A 22109-nucleotide genomic window follows, 5' to 3' on the forward strand; every position below is an offset into this window, starting at 1 on the left:
TGAGACAACTGGGCAGGTCGATCCTCACCTGCCATAGGTGAGTTGGGAAATGGAAGTTGCACCTAATTATGTCTTACTGGAGCATGTTTCATATCAGCACTTGTTAGTCTGTTAGTCCTGAATAACCTGAATCAAATCCTAAATTCTGAAACAGGAAAAACATATTTATATGATATTTACCAGGCTGAATGTTATCGAGCATTTGTCTCCACACTGAGGAAGGTAATTGCTTAGTGTATTCTTCCATCGTCAGTGCCCCATCCATGACTGTAAGCATCTGGTCATCTCCAGCCCTGCAAATAACATGCAATTTAACTGAACCTGGACAATTTCCCGAATTAATGTTACAAATCTCTGAAGGGTTTCAAACAATGTCTTACCTCCTCTTCCAACAGGATTCTTTCTGAAGTAAATGAAAGACAAACAAAAATAGATATTGAACAAATTTGGTAAATTATGTGTAAGATATTAATTCATTAAAATTCTCTTAATAATAAAAACTAGCAGCTTTTACAGTTAAATCTAAATGAGTTGATGTGAATATTCTGCATCCATTTTCATGAATGAGGCCATCATTGTTGGAATTTTCACTGGGTTTTGTAAAATACTAAAATATTCTTCAGTAGGAGGGTGATCAGCCAGTACACGTTGGTACCAGTCACATGGGGAGGGAGGGTGATTTGGTCCTCCAAAGTGAGTTCAGGGAGATAAAGGACAGGACCTTCAGGGTTGTGATCTCAGGATTGCTACCTGTGCCATGTGCTAGGGAGTACAGAAATAGGAAGATCATACAGTTTAGCACGTGGCTAAGGAGATGGGTGCAGGAGGGATGACTTCAGATTTTTAAATCATTTGGCTCTTTTCCAGGGAAGGGGGGACCTGTTCAGAAGGGATGGTTTGCACCTGAAATGCAGAAGGATCCTTGTGGGAAGGCTTGCTAGTGCTGTGTGGGGGGAGGGAAGGGGAGGATAACGAGAGTTGCAGGTGGTGAGATCCAGAGTACCAGAGCAGAGGGTGGAGTGGTTATGGGGAAAGATGCTGTTAAGCCTACGCACAAGGTCAGGAATAGAAAGTTTGAGCGTGGCGGGACTAATGCGCTGACTTGTGTATGTTTCAACACTGTGCCTACCAACACAACCGATTGACAGATGATGCAATAGCCACAGCTCTCACAGCGTCCTCAGACCTGTGACCTAAGCTGCTCCTTTACTCCTCTGTATACCCATGACTGAGTCGCCATCCACAGCTCCAATCTGCTAATTAAATTTGCTTACGTTGATTGGCCTAATCGCAAATAATAACAAGGCATCCTACAGAGAAGTCATCACCCTGACACAGTGGTGTCAAGAAAACAACATCTCCCTCAATGTCACAAAAACAAAGGACCCAGTTGCAGACTATGTAAGGAATGGAGACGTGCTAACCCCTATTGACATCAATGGATCTGGAGTTGAGAGGGTGAACAGCTTTAAGTTCCTCAACATACACATCACTGAGAATCTCATATGGTCTGTATATACCAGCTGTGTGGTGAAAAAAACACAACAGTGCCTCTTTCACCTCAGACAGTTGAAGAAGTTTGGCATGAGTCCCCGAATCCTAAGGACTTTCTACAGAGGCACAATTGAGAGCATCCTGACTGGCTGCATCACTGTCTGGTATGGGAACTGTACTTCCCTCAATCGCAGGACTCTGCAGAGAGTGGTGCGGACAGCCCAGCACATCTGTAGATGTGAACTTCCCACTATTCAGGACATTTACAGAGACAGGTGCATAAAAAGGACCCAAAGGATTATTGGGGACCTGAGTCACCCCAACCACAAACTGTTCCAGCTGCTACCATCCGGGAAATGATACCACAGCATTAAAGCCAGGACCAGCAGGCTCCAGGACAGCTTCTTCCGCCAGGCCATCAGACTGATCAATTCATGCTGATACAATTGTATTTCTGTGCTATATTGACTGTCCTGTTGTACATATTATTTATTACAAATTACTATAATTTCCACATTTCACATTCGGACAGAGATGTAACGTAAAGACTTTTAATCCTCATGTATGTGAAGGACATAAGAAATAAAGTCAATTCAATTCAATATAATGTAAGGAATATTGTAAGAAAGCCAGATCAATTTAGGGCATGGATCAGCATGTGGAATTATGACACTGTAGCCATTAGTGAGAATTGATTCCTGCAGGGACAGGACTCACAGCTCAGTGTTCCAGGGTTCCATTGGTTTAGCTTTGAGAGTCAGGGAAAATATCATGGCAGTTCTCAGACAGGACAGATTGGAGAGCTTATCTAGTGAGACTTTATGGGTGGAACTGAGGAATAAGAAAGGGATGAGCATGTTAGTGGGATTATACGTATTACAGATCACCCAACAGTCTGCAAGATTTAGAAGAGTAAATTTGTTGGAAGATTTCAGACTGTTGCAAGAAACGTAAGTTTCTGATAGTGGGTGATTTTAACTTTCGAAATATTCACTGGGACTCCCATACTGTAAAAGGGCTGGATGGGATAAAGTTTGTCAAATGTGTTGAGGAAAGTTTCCTTAACCTGTACATAGAGGTCCCAAGTAGAGATAGTGCAATACTAGAGATTATGGAATGAGACAGGGTGACAGAAGTTCATGTATCATAACGCCATTAGTTTCAAAGTAATTATAGAGAAGGATAGATCTGGTCCTGGGTTGAGATTGTAAATTGGGGAAAGGCCAATTTTGATGATATCAGAAAGGATCTGGCAAGTGTAGGTTGGGACATGTTGTTTTCAAGGAAAGGTGTGCTTGGTAAATGGGTGACTTCAAAAGTGAAATTTTGGGATTACAGAGTTTGCACTGGGGCTCCACAGGGGACTGTCTTGTCTCCCTTTCTCTTCCCCATTTACACCTCGAACTTCAACTACTGCACAGAGTCTTGCCATCTTCAGAAGTTCTCTGATGACTCTGCCGTAGTTGGATGCATCAGCAAGGGAGATGAGGCTGAGTACAGGGCTACGGTAGGAAACTTTGCCACATGGTGTGAGCAGAATTATCTGCAGCTTAATATGAAAAAGGCTAAGGAGCTGGTAGAGGACCTGAGGAGGGCTAAGGCACCAGTGAACCTCTGTTTCCATCCAGGGGGTCAGTGGGGACATGGTGGAGGATTACAAATACCTGGGGATATGAATTGACAATAAAATGGACTGGTCAAAGAACACTGAGGCTGTCTACAAGAAGGATCAGAGCCGTCTCTATTTCCTGAGGAGGCTGAGGTCCTTTAACATCTGTCGGATGATGCTGAGGATGATCTATGAGTCTGTGGTGGCCAGTGCTATCATGTTTGCTGTTGTGTGCTGGGGCAGCAGGCTGAGGGTAGCAGACACCAACAGAATCAACAAACTCATTTGTAAGGCCAGTGATGTGCTAGGGATGGAACTGGACTCTCTGACGGTGGTGTCTGAGAAGAGGATGCTGTCCAGGTTGCATGCCATCTTGGACAATGTCTCCCATCCACTACATAATGTACTGGGTGGGCACAGGAGTACATTCAGCCAGAGACTCATTCCACCGAGATGCAACACAGAGCGTCATAGGAAGTCATTCCTGCCTGTGGTCATCAAACTTTACAACTCCTCCCTTGGAGGGTCAGACACCCTGAGCCAATAGGCTGGTCCTGGACTTATTTCCTAATTTACTGGCATAAATTACATATTACTATTTAACTATTGATGGTTTTATATTGCTATATTTATACTCTATTCTTGGTTGGTGCAACTGTAATGAAACCCAATTTCCCTCAGGATCAATAAAGTATGACTATGACTATGTATGTTCCTGTCAGAATGAAAGGCAAGAGTAACAAGTTCAGGGAGGCTTGCATTTTCAGAGATGTTGAGGACCTGGTTAAGAAAAAGAAGAAGCGAATGAGGTACTTGAGGAGAAAAAGAAATGCAAGAGAACGCTTAAGAAGGAAATCAGGAGAGCTAAAAGAAGGCATGAGGTTGCCCAAGCAGACAAGGAGAAAGAGAACCCCAAGGGCTTCTACAGCTATATTAAGTGCAAAAGGAAAGCAAAGGACAAATGTAGTCCTCTAGAGGAGAAAGTGTTTGCTGTCTTGAGAAAAATTAGGCTGGATAATTCCCCAAGGCCTGACACGGTGCTCCCTCAGAACCTGTGAGAGGCTAGCGCAGAAATTGCAGGGGCCTTAGCTGAAATATTCAAAATGTCCTTGGCCACGTGAGGTGCTGGTGGATTTGAGGAAAGAATTGTTATTCCATTGTTTAAGAAAGGCTCTAAGAATAAGCCAAGCAATTTTAGGCTGGTCAGCCTGACATCTGTAATGGGCAACTTATTGGAAGGAATGCTAAGGGACACATAAGTACTGTGGATCCTGGTTAACTGGGGCATCAGTTAAGTCGTGGAACTTTGGAACAAGTCTTAAAGAACAAAAACTAATCAAGAAAATAGGCAGGATCCCCTGTGCTTATTTGGGACACTATGCTACTTAATTGGGATGGCACTGCTGCTGAACGGCTGCTCTGGTTGCATGCACTTGCGTGGATGTCTTCAGGCTCCTGTACCACCTTCTTGATAGTAGCAATGAGAAGGGGGCATGTCCTGGGCGATATGGGCCCTTAATGATGGATGCCACTTTTTTTGAGGCATCGCCTTTTGAAGGTGTCGTAGTCACTGGGGAGAATAGTGCCCATGATGGTGCTGGCTGAGTTTACAACTTCCTGGAGTTTTTTTCCAGTCCTGTGCAGTGGCCACTCCATACCAGATGGTGATGCAACCAGTAACAATGCTCTCCATGTACCTCTGTAGAAATCTGAGCATGTTTTTGGTGACATACCAATTCTCCTCAAACTGCTAATGAAATCAAGCGGCTGTCATGCCTTCTTTGTAACTGCATCAATATGTTGGCTCGAGGATAGATCCTCGGAGATGTTGAAGCCCAGGAACGTGAAACTGCTCGCCCTTTCCGCTACTGATCCCTCCATGGAGCTTTGGTTAATTGGAGCAGCTGCTTATTTAGGCCTAATGTACTGGTCCTAATTAACCAGAATCCACTGTATTTAGATAGACGGCGACCGACTGGGGATAGTCAATGTGGCTTTGTGCACGCTAGGTGTGTGGAACCAATTTTACTGAGTTTTTTGAGGAAGTACCAGGAAAGTTGATGAAGTTAAGGCACTGATGGGTGTCTACATAGACCTTAGCAAGGCCTTTGACAATGTCATGTATGCGAGGTTGGTCAAGAAAGTTCAGTTGCTCTGCATTCAAGATGAGGTAATAAATTTGATTAGATACTGGCTTCATGGAAGAAGCCAAAGACTGGTAGTAGATGGTTGCATCTCTGATTGGAGGCCTGTGAATAATGGTATGCTTCAGGAATCGGTGCTGGGTCTGTTGTTGTTTGTCATTTATATCAATGATCTGGATGATAATGTGATAAATTTGTGGATGACACCAAGATTTGGGCCACAGTGGACAGTTCAGCAGTATCTAAACCAGCTGGAAAATATGGGCTGAAAATGGAAGGTGGAACTTCATGCAGACAAGTGTGAGGCGTTGCACTTTGGGAGGACAAACCAGAACAGACTAACACGGTGTGCAGAAGATCACCAAGGACTGTGGTAGAAGACAGGGATCTGGGAATATAGATTCATATTTATAGGGCATCTCAGGTAGATAGAAAACTTCTGGCATATTGGCTTTCATAACTCAAAGTACTGAGTACAGGAGTTGTGATGCTATGTTGAAATTGTATAAGATGTTGGTGAGGCCTAATTTGAAGTGTTGTGTGCAGTTTCGGTCACTGACCTACAGAAAAGATGGCAATAGAGTGCAGAGAAAATTTACAAAGGTATTGCCAGAACTTGAGGTGTGAGTTATAGGGAACAGGTTAGAACTTCATTCCCTGCAGCGTAGAAGAATGAGGGGAGATTTGATAGAGGAATACAGAATTATGAGGATATTGATCTGGTAAATGCAAGCAAGCTTTGTCTACAGAGGTTGGGATATACTAGTTGAGGTCACGAGTTAAGGGTAAAAGATAAAATGTTTAAGGGGAACACGAGGGAGAATTTCTTCAGTCAGAGGATGGTGCGAGTTAGCAGAACTGGTGGATGCAAGTTTGATTTCAACATTTAAGAGCAATTTGGAAATGTACGCTGATGGGAGCGGTACGGAGAGCTATGGACCAATGTAGGGTGATGAGACTAAGCAGATTGTTTGGCATGGACTAGATGGGCCCAAAAACCTGTTTCTGTGCTGTAGTTTTCTATATCAATGTCTCTATGTTTTCATCATAAGCAAACAGTTGGGGAGGTCTTGGAAGGCTTAAAATATATTCAGTTCCAGGGCCAGCTAAGGTACACCCAGTGACCACTTTAGTAGATACCTTCTGTACCTAATAAAGTGGCCACTGAGTGTATGTCATGGTCTTCTTTGCCATAGCCCAACAACTTCAAGATTTGACAACTTGTGCGTTCATAGATGCTCTTCTGTACACCACTGTTGTAATGCATGGTTATTTGAGTTGCTGTCACCTTCTTGTCAGCTTAATCCAGTCTGGCCATTCTCCCCTGACTGTCGCATCTTCATCCATTGAATTGCCCCTCACTGGATGTCTCTTGTTGCTTTTCACATCATTGGATTTTAGTGGAAGATGATGCCAGTGAACAACACTACTAAGGGTGACATCCTCCAGACGGTTCACTAGGCTATTCCTTTCACTTTTACATCTTCTTTTTCTTTCAAATATGGTTCTGCTACTGTTGGAGCCTGTGATCTACATTTTGGTGGTGTGTTTTTGGGCCAATTGAGCGATCTGGCACTTTGCTGTCCCCGTGAGGGGTCCATGAGGCTGTGAGCGAAGCGTGCGGTGGCCCAGAGCCCAAGAAGCCTGGAGACGGGGTGTGAGTCCATGATCAACTCTAATTTCTCATTGATCTCACCGATTAAAATGCAAGGAAAAGTAAGAATCATCAAGGCGAGTGTGGAAGGCGAGCGAGTGTTCAGCTACGTCTACCAGCCGCTCGCTTGCTGCTGCCGGAAGAATCTCTCGCTCTCTCCCTCCCTCGATGCTGCTGGAGGATGGGGCCAGAGCGAGGTTTAATCGACCCAGTTTGTGGATTGGACTTTGTTGTTCACATTACGATGTGTTTCTGCCTTCTGGATGCTCCTTTTTTTGTTGCTAATTTGGGCGATTATGAATCATTGCCCCCTACAGATAATGAACACTGGGCTGAACTGAAATATTCTGTGTTTTTCCCCAATGCAGCTATTCCTGAATAAAGTTCCCAGACTAGCTGTCCTTTGGTCATCTGATACCTCACCTACTGCATTCATACTTTGATAACAAATGTACTTTGAATCTTGAATCATTCTTTGTAAACTCTAGAGACTGTTGTGTGCGCAAAAATCCTAGATTAGCAGTTTCTGAGATACTCAAACCATCCCTCTGGCATCAACAATCAATCCATGATCAAAGTCACTTACATCGCATTCTGCTGTTTGGTCTGACCAACAATTGAACCTAATTGAGTTGCTGCCACCTGACTGGCTGATCAGATATTTGCATTAACGAACAGGTGTACCTAATAAACTGGCCACTGAATATGTATCCTCGGCAGTTATGGGAATCAAGTTCAGAGATTGTTGATGGCCTAAGGGAGATTTTGAAGTCTGCCATCAGAGTAGGTGAGGGATCAGATGACCAAAGGACAGCTAGTTTGGGAACTTTATTCAAGAGCAGCATTGGGGAATAAACAAATTAGAAACAAATAAGTCAATAAAAGCTATCAGTGGTGAAAAGCTACTGCAAAACAAAGGCTCTGAGGGTTAAATTTAAACTAGGCATGAAAGAATGTGGATTAATATTAAATAGACAGACTTCTATAGATGAACAGTGAAGAGTATCCTGACTGGTACAGAAACACTCAGGCCTAGGAACAGGGAAGCTTACAAAATTTAGTGGATACAGCCCAGTCCATCACAGGTAAAGCCCTCCCAACCATGAAGCACGTCAGCATGGGGCTCTGCCACAAGAAAGCAGCCATTATCAAGGACACCCATCCCCCACCACCATGCCATCTTCTCACTGCTGCCATTGGGAAGGAGGTGCAGGAGCCTTAGGTCCCACACCACCAGGTTGAGGAACAGTTATTAACCCTCAACCATCTAACCAGGGCGAATAACTTCCCTCACCCCAACTCTGAACTGATTCCACAACCTATGGATATACTTTCAAGGACTCTATAACTCACGTTCCCAATATTTATTTATTATTACATTTTCTTTTTGTTTTTGCACAGCGTTGTCATTTGCATATTGGTCGCTTGTTCATCTTTGTGTGTAGCTTCTCGTTGATTCCACTGTGTTTCTTTGTATCTACTGCCACTACCTGCAATAAATGAATCTCAGGGTAGCATATGATTATGATTATGAAGACACGTAGTCCTGTTTTATTGTCCTTTGGTAATGCATACATTAAGAAATGATACATTATTTCCTCCGGTGTGATATCACAAAACACAGGACAAACCAAGACTGAAAAAGCTGACAAAACCACATAATTATAACATATAGTTACAAACAGTGTAACAATACCATAACTTGATGAAGAAGTCCATGAGCACAGTAAAGTTCAAAGTTTCTCAAATGTCCCACATCTCACGCAGAAGGAAGAAAAACTCTCCCTACCATGCCGACCACAATCTGACTCTGAGTCATCTGAAAACTTTGAGCTCTGATCAGCTCTCCGACACCGAGTACTGAGCACCATCTCTGTCCGAACGATTCGACCTCCTTCTCGGTCACCAGAAGCAGGCAAGGCCGGGGATTTTGAGGCCTACCCTCCAAAAGATTCCTGACCACACAGTAATGACAGCAGCGAACGGGCATTTCAGAAATTTCTCCAGATGTTCCTCTGTGCTTTCACGTCCATTCTCCATCAAATCAGAATTGTCCACGGCCCCTATTTAACAGATACGACATCATTTTTCACTGGAGAGCTGCGCACACGCAGGTGCGCCGCCATCTTCTCCTCCCGCCTGGGTAACATATATGCACTTTGATAATAAATTTACTTTGAACTTTGATGAATCAAAGATGGTCAGCAAAGCTCTGCTAGTGAAAGATCATGTCTGAACAATTTGAGAAAATGTTTTGAAGAGGTAGCAAAATATTGATGCAGTTTACATGTTCTTCAGAAGGACATTTGACAAGATTTCAGATGGAAAAATGGTCCAGCAGCTTAGAGCCAATAGACTCCGAGCCATGTTGGTAATTGAAAATACTTGCAAATTCAATACTTGCTCAGGAATGGGATGTCTGGCTGACATTTGAAAATGCGATGGATTCTTCCAAAAGCAAAATACTGCAGATGCTGAAATTCCAAAGGAAGAAAGAACAAATGTTGGCAGTCAGCATCTTTGGAGTGAGAGTCGATGTTTCAGGTAGAGGACCTTTCATTTTATATTTGATTGGTGAGAGTCAAGGAATGAAGACAGGAGTATAGAAAAATTTAATCAGCTTTGAATGGTGGAACTTTCTCCACTTGCTAAAATCTGCCTGGTTTTACTGTTACCTAAAACCACGTGTGACATGATGTGATTGGGAAAGTGTCAGGCCTGACCAGTAAATTTTTCTTTATTTATTTTATTTAGAGATTCAGGCCTTTCTGGCCCAGTGAGCCCAAGTCACCCAAATACACCCATGTGTTGAATTAACTTCCTAACCTGTATGTCTTTGGAATGTGGGAGGAAACCAGAGCACCCGGAGGAAACCTACGGGGCCACAGGGAGAACGCACAAATTCCTTACACACAGCAGTGGCACTGGCACCGTCATAGCATCACGCGAACCACTACGCTATGTGTTAATGTATACAAGTTAAATTTATTTTTACCTTGAGGACTGTTGGCTTGGCCTCAGAGTGGCTGGCTGCTGATCAACACAACTCCTTGAACTGGGCACGATGGGTCGATGTGCCAAATGCTGAGACAGTCCTTTGTTTCAGGCTCCACCGTGTGCTGAGCTTCAAGGCTGCCTGGCAAACTGACAATAATCACTGCTGGTTGTAAGGTTACATCAGCCCGTCCTGCTGAACCGGGTTTTATTGTTTCCTGAAAAGGCCACATAGTGGTGATGTCTGTGAGCTCAGAATAAATTCAAATTCTTGGACCATTATTCAAGATTAATTGTCATTCAACTGTAGACATATACACAGCTAAATGAAAGAGCATTCCTCCAGGGCCAAGGTGAAAGCACGGTACATCAGCACAAATCTCCGACTGTCCTGGCCTGAAGATTAGCAGTACATAAAATGTTGTCCTGGAGCCACATTTCTGTAAGTAGTACTCAACAGTTTCTCGTCTCATGGTGGGTCAGCTACGGACAAAAGCAATCCAGATCGTCTCGTGGTGAGTCAATCACAGATGAAAGCAATCCAGATCGTCTCACGGTGGGTCAGCTGCAGATGAAACAATCCAGGTCATCTCCCAGGGAGGACCGCTCACCAGTCTACAGGCTGTTATATAAACTTGAATCAGAGAGCTTTTTCAGGAACTTGGATTTAATTGGTCACCAGTCCTGATCTAAGTAGATTCAGATTTATTCATCACACGTACATTGAAACATACAGTGAAATGCGTTGTTTGAGTGAACAGTACATGCTGGGGGCAGCCTGCAAGTGTTGCCACACTTAGCATGTGCATATTGCTCAGCAGAAGCACACAGAACACAGCCAAAGAGAACATACCAAGTGACAAAGCAACCGCAGCAAAACAAGCCCTGTTCCTCACTCCCACCCACTCACATGCATACCTCTAACCCCAGGACAGGCTATCTTCGGCACCCAGCTTCCAGTGGACTCGGACTTGCAGACGTTGGGCCTTCGACGTCCCCAGCAGACTCACAGAGATTCACAGATTTGGGGCTTTGGCCACGAGACCCGGACTTCTGGGCTTCAGTGTTCGGTATCGATCCCAGGACTTGCCAGTGACAATGAAAGAAGTCTCTGGTGGGGACCCGAACTCGACTCACTGATGATAGAACTGTGGACATCCTCACTGGTCTAATGGCCCGATATCCAGCCACGTCCATGTTGCTGGCCTTGGATTGTGGTGTGGAGTCTTAGACTCCAACCTGTCCTCTAATTCTCCCACATCCGTGTCCCTAAACCCTAACCTGACCCCAAAATCCCCCCTCAAAACCATCCCCAGGAACAGTAAAAAAAAATCTAACTGTGAGTCATGACCTTGGTGTCGTCTTGACCAGCTTGCTCTCGATTGATCTGCAGAATTTTCCTGCAGTCATCTTCCTGTGAGAGGTGTTGATGCAGAGCTGACAGAGGTGTGTTGTCTGATCTGCAGGATGTGCTCCTATCCAGTGGGTCAGCCCTTCCTGTGAACCCCATCAGTGCTGTCCTGCCTACAAACAGGATGAGCGGTGTCTCGGAGTGTGCAGTCAAAGGCTGCTTATCAGAAAGGAATCGATGTTTCCCAAGGTCCCTGCCCTGACCTCTATGGACTTGAGTTCCTGACCGCAACCGGAATCACAGCTGCCCTGTCCATCGTACAGGACTGCTCATGGTTAACCAACTGATTCCATTCCAAAACTCTTTCTTTTCTAATTTGAAGTTCAAAGTAAATTCACTATGAAAGTACGTACACAGCACCATATACTACCCTGATATTCATTTTCTGGTGGGCATTCACAGTCACCACACTTAGAATACTGTTAGTTGAAAAAAAGTGGAGATATGTCCCTACAGAGAAGGTGTAAGGCATTCCTTCCCTCTGCTAGCCTACAGGTCACCCCTGACACCAGCTTAGCCCCCTCCCCTCGCCCAAATCAGGGTCACATGGGGCCATTGGAGTAGATGGTGGATAGTTGAAAGAGCAGCTGGTGCATATTACAAGTCCTGGTTATGCGACCACTGATGTCAGGCAGATAATCCCTGAAGAGTATTGATAATGGCTGGAGTCACTCATCTTGCAAAGACACTGCCCAGAAGGCGGCAATGGCAAATCACTTCTCTAGAAAAAAATTGCCAAGAGCATGATCGCCCACGTAATGTGACACCACAGCACAGAACAAACAAATGATTATAGAAAAAACATGGTTAAACTGGAAAGAGTGCGCCGATGATTTATGAAGACAATGCCAGGACTAAGAAGACACGATTATAGGAGGAGGGTCACCAGGCTAGGATTTATTCCTTGCAAGATAAGAGAATGAGAGCCAACCTTATAGAGTCATAGGAAGTTGGACAGTGACAATCTATCCTTAGAGTTGAGAGTCCACAACTAGAGTGCATATGAGGGGAAAAACACAGATGGAAGGAACTGCCACAGGAAGTGGTTGAGGCAGGTACCACAGTATCTTTTAAGAAGCACTTGGCTAAGTGCATGGAGTGGCAGATCTCAGAGGGATATCGGCCAAACACAGAAAATTGGCTCTAGGTAGGTGAGCACTGGGGCTGGGCCAGACTTGTTGGAGCACAGGGCCTGCATTGCCCCATCACTGTGTGGATATTTGTGCTTTAATATCTGTGTTACAAATTACAAAGCAAGATAGACAGCTGTGTACATACATCTATTGATGCTTCTGGACACATCTTCAGTGTTGTTCCTGGAATCATCGGGTGTTTCGGGTCTTTCAACATCATACAGCCTCCGCCAGGTGACCCAGCCGGGGCTGATCAGACCCCAGCTTGTGTCCAGATGGCTAGCTACTTATGACTCCATGGCTCCCCTCTTTCGAGCCACAGCCATCTTGAGGCCCTCTCTGCCACATCGGTGGTACTGCGGATGGCTCTCCTCTTCCTCTCTCCCTCGATGCCCAAAATGCTGAAGGCTCTAACTAAAGAACGGGCTATGAATCCCCGACAACCAAAAGACATGTAAAAAAGGCAATGTTATGAAATGGCTTTTTTGGGCAGCTTGTGGTTGAGCCCACTAGGGAGAAGGTAATTCTGGATTGGGTATTATGCAATGAACCAGATTTCATTAGATTGCTTAAGGTAAAAGAACCCTTAGGAGCTGGTGATCATAATATGATATAATTCACCCTGCAGCTTGAGAAGGAGAAGCCAAAGTCAGATACTGTATTAGAGTGGGGTAACAAGAATTACAGAGGCATAAGAGAGGAACTGGCCAAAGATCGTTGAAAGCAGGCAGTGGCAGGGATGATGACAGAACAGCAATGCTAGAGTCTTGAGCAGCTATTTGGAAGGCGCAATGTAGATACATCCCAAAGAAGAGTGATGACGCAACCATGGCTGAGAAGGGAAGTCAAAGGCAGAATAAAAGCAAAAGAGAGGGCATATAATATTGCAAGCATTAATGGAAACTTAGAGGATTGAGTAGTTCTTAAAAACAAACAGAATGCAATGAAAAGGCCATAAGGAGAGAGAAGATGTAACATGAAGGCAAGTTAGCCAACAATATAAAATTGGATAGCAAAACCTTTTTTTCAGATATACAAGGTGTAAAAGAGAGATGGGAGTGGATATTCAGCCACTGGAAAAATAGTAATAGGGGATAAAGAAATAGTGGATGAACTTAATAAGTATTTTGCATCGATCTTCACTGTGGAAGATACTAGCAGTGTGCCAGAAATTTGAGAGTGTCAGCAGGCAGAATTAAGTGTAGTTGCTACTACTATGGAAAAAATACTTGGGAAGCTGAAGGTTTGAAAGAAGATAAGTCAATTGGACCAGAAGGACTACACTGCAGGGTTCAGAAAGATGTAGGTGAGGAGATTATGGAAGCATTAGTGATGATCTTTCAAGAATCACTAGATTCTAGAATGGTTCCAGAGGAGTGGAAAATTGCAAATGTCACACCAATCTTTTAGAAGTGAAGGATGCAGAAGAAAGGAAAGTTAGCCTGACTTGAGTGGTTGGGAAGATGGAGTCCGTTATTAAGGATAGATTTTAAGGGTACTTGGAGGCACATGATAAAATAGGCCAAAGTCAGCATGGTTTCCTTAGGGGACAATCTTGCCTGACAAATCTGTTAGAATTCTAAGGAGAGTCAGTGGATGTTCTTTACTTGAGCCTCTGAACATTTAAAGATTGGCTGACTGGCAGGAGGCAAAGATTGGGATCAAAAGGTGCCTTTTCTGGTCTGGACCTTTCGTTCTGCGATGTGTTCAGCAGGTGTTGTGTGTCTGCCATTGAGATCCAACAGCAGGAGGCAGCAACATAGCACAGGCCCCGTTCCCCAGAGGGGAAAAGGTGGGCACCCTCCGTCTAGCTGAAACACCTCATGGAATATCCGCCAGCCTCTTCAACCTCACCACTGCACCGGCCCGTGTTCCAGCCTTTGCCCAAGTTGCAGCCCTCGGTCTCCGGGGCTGGCTCGCTCGCTCCCTGTTCCAAACTCCAGCCCGTTGACACAATTCGGCCAATCAGGCACAATCCAACTGCCACGCTGATTGGATGCAAGGGAGTAGGGGGCGTGCCTGATATTAGATCTGATGACAGAGACCTGATCTGATAATGAGGCGCGATGTTTGCCTCACCTGAGCACTTGACAGCCGGTTGGACTCAATATTCAGGTCGCCATTTAACGTAACTCACTTACACTATTTGTGTGACAGAGGGGACAGTTCGACGGCAGCACATCCATCGGCAGTATTGGATCAGTTTTTCTTTTTCCTGACCTGCCCTGCATTTTTACCGCTTCGCCTTTCACATCATTTACCCCCTTTACTTCTCTCTTTCTCTCCTCCTTCCCTCTCTCGCTCTCTCTCCCCTTCCCTCTTTTCGTTTCTCTCTCTCCTTCCCTCTCTCCCTCCCCCCCTCACTCTCTCTCTCTCTCTTTTCCCCGCTTCCGTCATGTCAAACTATTTTGTACATGCTTTCCCTTGGGAATAGCCCTCGGCATCTGGATGATTTGAACAAGGGATCACCATAGCAACGGCATCAGGGATGTTCTCACCTCTCATTGCAATGGAAAACCACTGTAAACTTTTTTTTTCATCTACCAAATTTAAATGAAGTGTCCTGGATCTAAACGTTAATGTCTCCTTACAGAAAACGTATGACTTGGCGAGTGCTTCGGTTTTTAATTCATTTCAAACACCTGCCGTTTTAAAACGTCATTCTACAACATTCAGAGGGACTAAGTGAAATAACATCAATTAATTTGTAGAAAGTGAGCATTGCAGGCATCAACACGCCTTTAAGTGTTTAAGAACCGCGATGCTGCCGTGGTTATGAATCAAGGGAGTTCAGAATGATTCATAACGTGGTTATGAATCGAGAGAGCTGGAGAGCTCAGCTGTGGATCAGAAATGCTGATGTGAATATATAAAGGTTGAAACAACCACCCCCAGCTGCTGAATCAGCGGAGCCCACGGGAAGGGGAATTGTTTCAAAGTCCGTATTTTCACAGAGGAACTTCTATTCTGTTGACAGGTGTAGTCAACACGATAAAATTAAACATTTCCGATATCAATGCCTTTTAAAGAAATTCTCCCCATGTTTGTATCTACACCCGTTTTATTTCCTGGCTTACTGGGGTTTTACAATGCCGAATTCAGGGTGCGGGGAAAGAAGCAGAGAATTAGCTAAGGCTGGGAATGAAAAAGAGGAAACAACTCAAGGGCTTCATTACCTCCACTCAGTTCTGCATGTGAGTGACTGAGTCAGACAGATACAACTTTTTTGGATGTTTGTGCCTGCGCATGAGCGCATACAAGCGTGATAATGCGCTGTAAACTGCACTGAGGTTGCGCCGTTCATGAGTTAAGAAAGGATCGGAATTTTCTTGAACTTCTCTCTGCACCGGACACCTAGTTATTAAAACAAAAAAAAAAACTGTCTCTCGAACAGAAGCAGGTCTTAAACTTAAATCGACACAGCGAGATCCAGGAGAAAGGTAGTTAGTGAGAACTCGGAAATATTCACTGAAGTCAGGTGGAAGAAGGCAGCATGAGGTTTAGGAAGCAGGGATCAGACGGGTCTATTGAGGAATATAGGGTAGCAAGAAAGGAGCTTAAGAAGGGGCTGAGAAGAGCAAGAAGGGGGCATAAGAAGGCCTTGGCGAGTAGGGTAAAGGAAAACCCCAAGGCATTCTTCAATTATGTGAAGAATAAAAGGATGACAGGAGTGAAGGTAGGACTGATTAGAGATAAAGGTGGGAAGTTGTGCCTGGAGGCTGTGGAAGTGAGTGAGGTCCTCAATGAATACTTCTCTTCGGTAATCACCAATGAGAGGGAACTTGATGACAATGAGGATAATATGAGTGAGGTTGATGTTCTGGAGCATGTTGATATTAAGGGAGAGGAGGTGTTGGAGTTGTTAAAATACATGAGGATGGATAAGTCCCCAGGACCTGCCGGAATATTCCCCAGGCTGCTCCTCGAGGTGAGGGAAGAGATTGCTGAGCCTCTGGCTAGGATCTTTATGTCCTCGTTGTGCATGGGAATGGTACCGGAGGATTGGAGGGAGGCGAATATTGTCCCCTTGTTCAAAAAAGGTAGTAGGGATAGTCCAGGTAATTATAGACCAGTGAGCCTTACATCTGTGGTGGGAAAGCTGTTGGAAAAGATCCTTAGAGATAGGATCTATAGGCATTTAGAGAATCATGGTCTGATCAGGGACAGTCAGCATGTCTTTGTGAAGGGCAGATCGTGTCGAACAAGTCTGATAGAGTCCTTTGAGGAGGTGAACAGGCATGTAGATGAGGGTAGTGCAGTGGATGTGATCTATATGGATTTTAGTAAGGCATTTGACAAAGGTTCCACATGGTAGTCTTATTCAGAAAGTCAGAAGGCATGGGATCCAGGGAAGTTTGGCCAGGTGGATTCAGAATTGGCTTGCCTGCAGAAGGCAGAGGGTCGTGGTGGAGGGAGTACATTCAGATTGGAGGATTGAGACTAGTGGTGTCCCACAAGGATCTGTTCTGGGACCTCTACTTTTCGTGATTTTTATTAACGACCTGGATGTGGGGGTAGAAGGAGGGGTTGGCAAGTTTGCAGATGACACAAAGGTTGGTGGTGTTGTAGATAGTGTAGAGGATTGTCAAAGATTGCAGAGAAACATCGATAGGATGCAGAAGTGGGCTGAGAAGTGGCAGATGGAGTTCAACCCAGAGAAGTGTGAGGTGGTACACTTTGGAAGGGCAAACTCCAAGGCAGAGTACAAAGTAAATGGCAGGATACTTGGTAGTGTGGAGGAGCAGAGGGATCTGGGGGTAAATATCCACAGATCCCTGAAAGTTGCCTCACAGGTAGATAGGGTAGTTAAGAAAGCTTATGGGGTGTTAGCTTTCATAAGTCGAGGAACAGAGTTTAAGAGTCATGGGGTAATGATGCAGCTCACTCTGGTTAGGCCACACTTGGAGTACTGTGTCCAGTTCTGGTTGCCTCACTATAGGAAGGATGTGGAAGCATTGGAAAGGGTACAGAGGAGATTTACCAGGATGCTGCCTGGTTTACAGAGTATAGATTATGATCAGAGATTAAGGGAGCTAGGGCTTTACTCTTTGGAGAAAAAGAGCATGAGAGGAGACGTGATAGAGGTATACAAGATATTAAGAGGAATAGATAGAGTGGATAGCCTGCGCCTCTTCCCCAGGGCACCACTGCTCAATACAAGAGGACATGGCTTTAAGGTAAGGGGTGAGAAGTTCAAGGGGATATTAAAGGGAGGTTTTTTACTCAGAGAGTGGTTGGTGCGTGGAATGCACTGCCTAAGTCAGTGCTGGAGGCAGGTAAACTAGTGAAATTTAAGACTACTAGACAGGTATATGGAGGAATTTAAGGTGGGGGGTTATATAGGAGACAGGTTTGAGGGTCGGCACAACATTACGAAGGGCCTATACTGTGCTGTACTATTCTATATTTTAAGACGCTCTCAACCCACTAAGAAACAGGGCGTCTTCCAACAACAGTTACCTGCAGATCACTGGAGTAAGTAGATCCTCACGCTTTGCAAGGAAAATAAAGCAACATCTATGTGAATCCCTGCAGCATCTGCTGACCCTGTGATCTCCCTCTCTCAGAGGTAGACATCAGGACATCTTTCATGAGGATGAGCTCTCATAGGGAGTTAGGTCCTGATGGTATACCCAGGTAGGTCACTGAAAACCAGTGCCAACTGGTTCAAGGACATCATCAATGCTGTAGTCGCAGGTTTCCACCTGCTTCAAAAGGGCAGCATTCATACGAGTGTCCAAGAAGAGCAGGATGAGCTGCCTCAAAGACTTTCACCACAATGTAGCTCATGTCTGCTGTGATGAAATGCTTTGAGGTGTTGGTCATGGCCAGAATCAGGTCCAGGTCCTGCCTAAGCAAGGACCTGGACCCCCTATTGCCACAATAGGTCAACAGCAGGTGCAAACTCACTGGCTTTTCACTCGGCCCTGGATCACCTGGACAATTGTAATACTTACCTCAGGCTTCTGTTTTGACTGCAGCTCAGTGTTCAAAACAATCATACCCTCAGTTCTGCTCAAAAAGCTCCACAACCTGGGCCTTGGTACCTCCCTCTGCAACTAGATCCTTGATTTCTTCATCAGGATTTCACAGTCAGTGCGGATTGGAAATAACATCTCATCACTGACATTCAGCTCTGGTGAACTCAAGGATGCGTGCATAGCCCACTGCTCTGCTCTTGCCACATTCACAATTGTGTGGCTAGGCATAGCTTGTAAATGTGCTGAGGACACAATACCAACTATAAATTTGCTGATGACACAACTATTGTTGGCAGAATTTCAGATAATGATGAGAGTGAGATGGATCAGCGATCTGAGTGGTGTCACAGTAAAAACCTTGAACTCAACGTCAGTGAGACCAAGCAATTGATAGTGGAATTCAGGAAGGGGAAGTCGATGGTTCGCACACCATTCAGAAGGAGAAAGGCAGTGAAGTTTCAATTTCCTGGATGTCAACATCTCTGAGGAACTGTCCCTGGCCAACATTTTGATGCAATTACAAAGAAGGCATGAAAGTGGCTATATCTCATTAGGAGTTCGAGGAGAATATGTCACCAAAGACCATAAGACTATCAGACATAGGTGCAGAATTAGGCCATTCAGCCCATCGAGTCTGCTCCACCATTCCATCATGGCTGATCCCGGATCCCACCCAACCCCATACACCTGCCTTCTCACCATTTCTTTTGATGCCTTGAGCGATTAGAAAACTATCAACTTCCGCTGTAAGTATACCCACGGACTTGGCCTCCACCACAGTCTGTGGCAGAGCATTGCACAGATTCACTACTCTATGGATAAAAAAATTCCTCCTTACTTATGTTCTAAGGGTTCCCCCCACCCCTCAATTTTGAGGTCCTCTAGTTCTGGATACCCCCACCTTAGGAAATATCTGCTCCACATCCACCCTATCTAGTCCTTTCAATATTCGGTAGATTTCAATTGTATTTCCACCACCCAGCATTCTTTGAAATTCCAGTGAGTACAGGCTCAAAGCTGCCAAATGCTCCTCATATGTTAACCCCTTCATTCCTGGAATCATCCTTGTGAATCTCCTCTGAACTCTCTCCAATGCAACACATCCTTTCTGAGATATGGGGCCCAAAACTGTTGACACTTGAAAAATTCTACAGAGGTACCCTGGAGAACATTCTAGCTGTTTGCATCGCCAGCAGATATGAAGTGGCCACAGCACAGGATCAGAATAAGCTGCAGAAAGTTGTAAACTCAGCCAGCTCAATCATGGGCAGCAGTCTCCCGAGCATCCATGACACCTTCAAAAGGCAATGTCTCAAAAAGGTAGTGTCCATCGTTAAGGACCCACATCGCCCAGGACATGCCCTCTTCTCATTGCTACCATCAAGGATGAGGTACAGTAGCCTGAAGACACACACTAATTGTTTCAGGAACAGCTTCCCCCACCCTCCTCGTTGTCAGATTTCTGAATTGACAATGAATCCATGAACGCTGCCTTTGTATTTTCTCTCACCTTTGTATCACTTATTTAATTTATTATATATATTTGTTGTAATTTATAGTGTTATTATAATGTATTACGATGTACTACTGTCATAAAACTACCAATTTCATGACACCTGATTCTGATTCCGATTAAATAAATCATATGATATTTACCAGAATGTATGTCATCGAACATTTCCGTCCACACTGGGAATGGTAATGATCCAGTGAATTCTTCCATCATGAGAGCCCCATCCATGACTGGAGGTGTCTGGTCATCTCCAACCCTGTGAATATTACAAGGTTTGACTGAACTTGGACAGGTTCTTTCATTAATGTTACAAAGTTCTGAAGGGTTTCAGCTAAGAATGTGTCCTACCTCCTCTTCTGACAGGATCCCTCCTGAAGTAAACAAAAGACATAATAAAACACTCACAAAATTTACTAAATTTAATGCAATGTCATAATAATTCATATGGGGGATACTGCACAAGATCAAAATAAGCTGCAGATTTGTAACCTTAGTCAGCTCTATTATGCGTACTAGCCTCTATAGTATCCAAGATATTTTCAAGCAATGGTGCCTCAAAAAGGCGGTGTCCATCCATAAGGATTCCCATCACTCAGGACATGCAGTCCTCTCATTGCTACCATCAGGAAGGCTCAACGATTCAGGAATAGTTTCTTCCCCTCTGACATCTGATTTCTGAATGGACATTAAAGCCATGAGCACAACCTCACCTTTTGCGATTGATAGATAGACCCATTTTTGCACTTTCTTCAACAACTATATCAATTAAGTTTTGTAGTTCTTCCTCCGTACTTGCAATTAACACGGTTTTTTCCGCATATCTGAAATTATTGATGTTTTCACCGCCAACTTTGATTCCCAAGATGTCTCTTATTTTTGTAATATTGTTCACTGTATACATTAAACAAATCAGGGGAGAAAACACACCCTTGTCTAACGCCTCTCTTGATTTTCATAAACTGACTCACTTCTCCATCTATTCTTACAGTGGCAGATTGTTCCCACTACAGATTTCTGATTAGGCAGAACTACAGCACAGAAACAAGCCCTTCAACCCATCGAGTCCGTGCCGAACTATTTATCTGCCTCGTCCCATTGACCTGCTTTGGGACCATAGCCCTCCATACCCCTTCCAACAGAGAAACATTAGCATGGATGAATAGGGCAACACTCACAACACGCTGGAGGAATTCAGCAGGTCGGGCAGCATCCGTGGAAACGATCAGTCAACGTTTCGGGCCAAAGATTGGTCTGCTTCCAAATGTACAGAGTGGATGAAGTAATTTTTGTTTATCCTTGATGATATATTAAAAGAGGATTTGCCATTAAGCACTAGGATGCAAAGAAATTTCTTCACCGGCAGACAGGGAATATTTGGAACTCTCACCTCAAGAGGCCAGTTGAGGCTCAGGCTCTGAGAACCCTCAAGACAGTGATGGGAGAGGCACACACACTGCTGGAGGAACTCAGCAGGTCGGGCAGCATCCGTGGAGAGAAACGGACAGCTGGCATTTTAGATCCAGACCCTTCATCAGGACTGGAAAGAGAGAGGGGAGAAAGCCACTAAAAATGGTGGAAATGGGTGGAGTAAGAGCCGGTGGGTAATGTGGGGATTCAGTTGAGGGTAGTGATAGGCAGATGAGGGAGCCATATGGTTTCTGTGTCGCCTCAGGTTCCAGCATGTGCTTTGCTTACGCTTGAGTGTTCGGTAGCGGTACTGATGCTTGTATTTTTGCCGGTGGGGGGAGGGGGGATTGTTGCTCGCTGCCGCTTACGCATGGGAGGGGGGATCTGGGGGGGACTTTGGGGTTCTCACCGTTAACTGTCATACATTCTTTGGGGCACTTCTCGGTTTTTGTGGATGTTTGTGAAGAAAAAGCATTTCGGGGTGTATATTGTATCATTTCTCTAACATTAAATTGGACCTTTGATTTATTGTTCATTTATTTGTTATTATTCTTTCTTTGTTTTTGTATTTACATAGTTCGTTGTCTTTTGCACACTGGTTGCTGTGGTCTTTATTGATTTTGTTATGGTCGTTATGGATTTATTGAGTATGCCCACAAGAAAATGAATTTCAGTTTTGCATTAACTTTCATAATAACTTTAACTTTGAAGTAACTTACACCAATAAATGCAAGTGAAGGAATGCAAAATAGGGCGCGGAGGTGTGTGT

At 44.4% G+C, this 22109-nt stretch overlaps 1 protein-coding gene and 1 long non-coding RNA gene across 2 annotated transcripts in view; both read right to left on the reverse strand.

Annotated features, from left to right (window-relative positions):
* The window catches only part of LOC140198461 (uncharacterized), a 109924-nt gene that overhangs the window by 50193 nt on the left and 37622 nt on the right, over positions 1–22109 (reverse strand). The gene's annotated exons all lie outside the window — the stretch shown is intronic.
* LOC140198261 (uncharacterized) lies at positions 230–20185 on the reverse strand. The gene is made up of 3 exons (XR_011886152.1): positions 20077–20185; positions 381–403; positions 230–293 (listed from the first exon to the last, which is right to left on the reverse strand). It is a non-coding gene; the product is annotated as an uncharacterized lncRNA (long non-coding RNA).

Source organism: Mobula birostris, chromosome 5, assembly GCF_030028105.1.
Source record: "Mobula birostris isolate sMobBir1 chromosome 5, sMobBir1.hap1, whole genome shotgun sequence".
Classification (NCBI taxonomy): Eukaryota; Metazoa; Chordata; class Chondrichthyes; order Myliobatiformes; family Myliobatidae; genus Mobula; species Mobula birostris.